Raw genomic sequence first — 6,759 nt, 5'->3', positions numbered from 1 at the left:
GTTCAACACTACCTGTATTAGCACTTTGTATAGTCATATTCCCATTGGCAAGTTCTTTAAATGCATCAGTGAATCTTTTAGATTTATGGTCTAAAAGCCAACTTGAGTTAATCCAACTCTGGCCAGGTCAATTGCTCCTGTTGAAGAGCACACAAAATGCATCATGAGAGAGTACGAAAATTGTGAATTCTGGCTAATTGCCGTATTGCACAGTTACCTACCAAAAAATTGTTTCAAAACTAAAGGACCTATATGAATTAGATGCTACTCAAAATTGACAATACCGGAAGGTTAAAATATTCCATCAAATAAATGCTTTAATCTCTGAAATTTTGGGTGTGATAATTGCAAATTTGGTTAAAAAATAAATAATTCCATTTGGTCACATATTTTTTCTTTTAGTCTTTACTATTCAAAGTTTTACTTCTGTATCATTTTATAATAAGAGTGTGAAAATTTAGAAAATCAAGCATGGTGACCCCATCTTTTTTCTTTAATATTTGATTGTTCTCATATGCCAGAATTCAAACATTTCTATGTTTTCTTCCATGTGTTGCTCTCTGGCCTGATCTTGTGTACAAGTGAGTTTCACTGTCATGAGTGTCATTTGACCAAACTCTTCTTCAACTACCATGTACATCAGAGTCAGAGCTGTCTCTGTCACTGTTCAGGTATGCAGTGACAGTGACACTGCAGTAGCAGGGTAGTATCTGATAGTGACACTACCCGTAGGCAGTAGCTGTATTAACTTTGATAATTTTGGCAATATTTTTGTTCAGTTTTACAACTGCGTTCTTGTTCTACTCCCTACAGCATGTTGAATTGTCCAGTATTCAGCTTGCTATCACAGCCTACATGTATGTATGTGTACCATGCATTTGTATCACTGACAACTGACTGTCAGTCTGGACTCCAATTAAATTATCACCAAATACATATTTATATTTATATATACAGGCTTTGTCGACAAACTAAATATTGTGTGTTTGAGCATGCTGTAGGGGATAGCAAGAAACTGTATTTGTTATTTTGCATAGAAATAATATTGCAGAAATCATTAACAGTTGCAGCTTCTGCCCTGTTACCAGGCTCAAGTTTGTTTTTTACGACAAATCACACGTTTAGTTTTTTTCGAGATAAAAGTCATGAAATGTGACAAAATGGTTCTAGATTCTGTTAATTATTACTATTATTACAATATTTTGATGACATTGAATTTATATGCGGGCCTGTGGCCTGTGAATTGAATTTCATTGAATTACCTACAAAAACTGGAAATGGAAAATGTAAAACTCAAAAGGGACAGACCCAAAAATTTTCAAGTCCCCCCCTACAGGTACAGCAAAATTTTCAAGTCCCGCCCCTCCACTACCCCAAAATTTTCGAACCCCCCCTGAATTCCTCCAGCCCCCCCCCCTAAACGTTTTTTGTGAACGCAGCCTTACGTATTTTCTATTTTTCGCGCGGCGGAGAATTTGGAGAAGTGTAGAACGTAATTCAAAATTTATTCATTACTGACACTAGGATCCTGAGATAGAAACTCTCAGCCAATCATAGACGTTTAGTTATATCCAATCAGCCTTTGGTATGTTTCCCCGCTCAAATTACTTTCAAATTGCTAATTTTCCTGATGTTTTCTCCAGCGTTCATAGTCGACATCACGAGGTTGGATAGGAACTTGCCACGCTTCTAGTTTAGCGCATGGTTTAGAGAGAGCTCGATAGATTGTTGATGCTTCATAGTATGGCTGGACAAGCCTTGCTACTCTGGTGTTACTAGTTATTGTTGTTGGATTCGAATTGTAATAAACCAACCTTGGTTTTTACATTGAACCGAATCACTCGCTTCTGTTTCGACGTCAGTTTAACTCGAACCCACCCCGGGGATTCTCATCGTCACTTTATCCCCACAAAGGACAGTGTTCATCTTTGTACCGCGGGAGTGAACTGGACCCCACAGAAGGTATCCCAGTTTAGATTTCACAGAGGTGGGACCATTTCCGCGAATAATCTTGTCTTCGATCAACTGCCAGTAATAATCTGCACCAAGGAGTACAGCAATTGTAAATGTGTCAGTGTCCGAGCGCCGATGAGCAAAATGTAGCCCTTTCAAATGTGGCAAAACTAGTACTAATTGATTTATCAGATTTCGCATGGGAGTAGAAATTTTGGGGACGATCAATGCGGTTATGTCTACTTTTGTCCCGGATGTAGTATGTAGCGAGAAAGTAACTTGACTCAGAGACCTTGTTTGACATGTTTTGTCTCCGAACGTGGCAAATTCAATTATTTGCGAGCTATCTGGTGCCAATTGTAACTCTTCCACCATGTCCTGTGTGATGAACGATCTCGTCGCGCCTTCATCGAAGAGAATCGCTGCTGATGTAGTTACCGACCGACTTGAAACTTGAGCGACTGCAGTTTTTAGTAATACAGCTCCGACATTGGATGAGGTCGCGAGGGTAACGTCACCGACACCTGTAGCTACTGATTTCGCGTGGACTTCTGCGGTGCGGGTTTAACTGATTTGGTTTTGTGTCCGTTTTGGAGGTGGGTTGCGACGGTGAACATGATGTTTTCTCTTACAGTTTTTACAGCGGTATTTCGATTTGCAATCAGATTAAGCTAGGCGATTGAAGCACAGGCGGTCATGCTTGACAATTTCTAAGCGTTGCTCTGGCGAGTTGACCTTGATACAGTTCAGCAGTTTATTTGTAGTTCCTTGCAGAAGGCGCATTTTCCGCGGTAGCGGCGGTTTTGTCTCACTTCTGGTTAAGAATGCGGCGGTTGCGAGCGGTTGAGAAACTCCATGGTTAGATGAACCTTTCAATAGTTCAAATAGCGGCTGTCCAGCTAGACTCGCATCTATTTCACTAGATATAGCTTCTCTCAGTTCCTGAAGTGACCATTCTCGCGATGTACCATGATCTCTTGTTATGAATTCGCGTATTCTGCTCGGTAGTTTTTCCATGATGATTGGTACGAGGAGGTCACCGAACAATGATTCGTCTTTTCCCAACGATTGTAATCCTCGGATGTAAGTTTCAGTGGCGTCGTAGAATTCACGTAAACTGGCAAGATCACCGTTCTGTCTTGGTAGTTCCCACAAGGCCTTCATGTAGGCAGCCTTTACCATGTGGGGTTGGCCGTAGTGTTTAACCAACAGCTCGATAGCATTTGAGTAATTTGCGGCGGTGAGGGAAAGTCCTTTTATTGCCCTGGATCTTCATCCGATAGTTGGGCTCGCAAATACTGAAATTTCTGAATATTGTCCAGTGAAGGATCATTGTGTACAGCGGCTTGAAAACCATCAAAAAAAGCTCTGCCATTTCAGAATGTCTCCGGAAAATTTGGCTAAAGCTAGTTTGGGTGTGCTTTTGTAACATTGCAGTTGTTGGCTTGAATTCTGCAGCCGATGGATCGAGTTTTTGTGTACTCTTGGTAAATTTGTTGGACAGTCTGTTCAAGTGTCTTTCACAAACGACTAACCTTTGTTTATTAGTGCTATGGTAGTCATCTGCTTCGACAATGACGGTTTCTAAATCGGCATCTTCTGTCTTGTCGATCAGATTTTGGTCTAGAACTTGTAGTTGCTGAAGTTTGGCGGAAGCCAACTCTAGCTTCGCTTGGATCTTGTCTAATTTTGCTTCGTTCAGCCCATCTTCTGCTGTCTCCGTGAATTTGTCTAGTTGGTTCAGTATTTTGGTAATTTGACCGCGATGTGCTCTTCTACTGAGTTTTATTCGTTCTGGCATATCAATCTCGTCTCAGAGTACCTGTATCCTGGTCTCGGCACCAAAATGTGACTGCTTGGGGTGAGGTGGTTCGTAGATACCCAGAGAACAGAACGAACAGACGCACGTGTTCAGTCACAGGTGTTGTCTACATGTCCGTCCCCAGGGGTGGGTAGGTGTTTCGTTATATCGCTAATAAAGATATATTCTACCAACCTTTGGTGTTTCAGTCTTAAAGCCGCACTTTTCAATCCCAGGTTCTCGCATTAGTGGAGTTCTCCTCCCAGTCAAACACATGGCCAGTATGATGTTTGATTTCTATAACATTAATTACACAAACTGATCTCAACCTTTTGTCACATTTTGCTAATCCTGCAAACAGAGTTTATGCAAGCTTTTGATTGACGGTCGGTTCAAATCGCCTACGGTCATTGATTCCCCACTACAAACGCTCGAATTTCCTAAAAAATAGTCTTCCAGTCGCGTTAAACTTTGAATACAACCACAGAGTTCGATCGGCAGCAACTTCACGCTGACCGCTTGGCAGTCTGTCTGTGTTTTTGCGGCCGGGGAAAACTAAAAAGTGGCAATTTCTGGAGCGTGTGCCCGCGTGTTGCCTGTTTGGTGTCCACTTAGACAGTGAACGCCGCCATACCTTGGCGTCCTTTTAAAGGGAGGCTCCGCCTTTAACTTAGCACTGCCCTTGACAATCTTGCGTAAACGTTTTATCAACATGCTGCGTCTATTATCTGATGAGTTTGAGTGCCTAATTAGCCAAAGTAATCAAGGGTAAATTACTAATCTGTGGACGCTCTCACCAGATTATCACCGGATTAAATTTGACAAAGTCAATAACAAACGCACCAGCAATACGCAAGATTGTCAAGGGCAGTGCTAAGTTAAGACCTGAAACACCAAAGGTTGGTAGAATATATCTTTATTAGCGATACAACGAAACACCTACCCACCCCTGGGGAAGGCATGTAGACAACACCCTGTGGTTCAGTTGGCAACAGCAAAACTCAACTCAGCTTTATTCCGCCAAAGTCTTAGAACACACGTGCCCGTGAAAGAGGGCGTGGTACAATAAAAATATGGAAAGTCTCTTGGTTATTGACAGTGAGACAATATGCCAATAGGCAAAAGGCAATAAACATACTCTTGTTCTCAACACGCTGAATGCAGAATTACATTTAAAATGACAGGGTCAATTGACTCTTTAGCCGTGTCTCAGTGATAATCATGATGTCCAGATTCCTTCAAGTAAAGTACATGCAATGTCATCGATTTACCATTAAGAGAGCATGCTTTCCACAGAGAAGCATTCAAATTTAGTTTATTAAAGCAGAAAGATGTCCTGTAATTTTCACAAGAGCGCAGTTTCGCTTAGGGACCGTTCAGTTTTTACACCGCCGGGGGAGGGGGGGCGGCAAAATCCAGGGGGGGGGGGTCATCGTAATTTGGAATCCGCAAAGGGGGGGTCATCGCTTTTTCACTGGTAGGAAAGGGGGGGTCACCACATTTTCAAAAACATAATACCAACAATAAAGTTCACTTTATGCCATGGCCACGATCGACCCTCTTTACCGGCGGGCCGCCTTCGGCGGCCCACTACAATAAATATACATTATGTATTACCCATGACCCTCTTAACGGGCAGACGCCTTTGGCGGCCCACTCCAATTAGGTTTACTTCATGCAATGGCCATGATCCGACCCTCTTTACCGGCGGGCCGCCTGCGGCGGCCCACTACAATAAATTGACTTTATGTAATACCCCACGGCAATCTTACTGTTAAATTCCCAATTGAAGCTGCAGCTTGTATTAGAAACATTTTTGAGGGACCGCTGGGATCACGCACTGAATAATGGTAATGGCCGCGTGCCTTCAGCGGCCCTGTCCAGTAAAGTCTACTTTATGCAATAGCCATGATCGACCCTCTTTACCGGCGGCCACCTTTAGTGGCCCACTAGAATAAAGTTGACTTTACGTAATGGCCCATGACCCTCTTAACCGTGGGCTGCCTTTGGCGAACCACTCCAATAAAGTTTACTTTATACAATGTCCATGGACATGAGTTGTCTATGGAAATGAAGTTAAAAATTGCCTTACAGTCGTCCTAATTAACAGACGTTTCAATGGATGTGGCTGAGAAGTTTGTGCACTGGCATCTCTGCTACACGAATAAAGTGCGCCGCGTACCGGAGTTCAAATCCAAACCATGCGGGTAAATTTGACATATGGGTTTTGGTTATTTTTCAGGGGGTCATCAATTTTTTTCGTCTGACAAAGGGGGGGTCATCTTTTTTCACAAAAAATGCAGGGGGGGTCTATATTTTTTTGAACACCGGCGACAAGATTTTGCCGCCCCCCCCCCGGCCGTAAAAACTGAACGCTCCCTTATGTGCAGGTGGTTGTGCTGAAGTAGTGGTGAGTACAGTTTGAATGGCTGCCGGGACATAGTGTGAATGTCTCTGTGAAAGGGCTTAAATGAAATGGAGAACTCTTGCACGTGAATATTTTGAGTACGATGATTTTTTACTATCATTGAAATCTTATATCTTGGTTTTGGATGCTTGCATCCAGCCTTGCATCCACGTGGTCGAAAAAGAACTTGGTAGGCCGAGCTCGACAAACGGACATCTTCGCCGCCATTTTGAAAGATCTTCTGCTTGCACCCAGGCACTGCCCAACATCGACACACTAACAAAACCACTTCCAAACATAGCATATCTTAAAGTTTTATCAGGAATCCAAGGCAGAAAGTGTTTAAAAACCAAATATTATAAAATTTGCTGAGAACTTCACTGGTAAAAATAGTAAAACGATAAAACTGACGGAGAGAGTAAAATAGGCTGCCAATAAATGCCACCAATACATACAATGCCACTGCTTTCAGAAAATATCATTCCTACAATTCCCACACAGAACCTGAACAGGTTGGAACAGTCACACCTCTCTCAATCCTACAACTTTAAATATTTATCTCATCAATTATCTATCGCACGCTTTTAGCACCTTTTCC

Source organism: Ptychodera flava, chromosome 22 (genome assembly GCF_041260155.1).
Source record: "Ptychodera flava strain L36383 chromosome 22, AS_Pfla_20210202, whole genome shotgun sequence".
Taxonomy (NCBI): Eukaryota; Metazoa; Hemichordata; class Enteropneusta; family Ptychoderidae; genus Ptychodera; species Ptychodera flava.
This window is presented reverse-complemented; position numbering follows the sequence as displayed.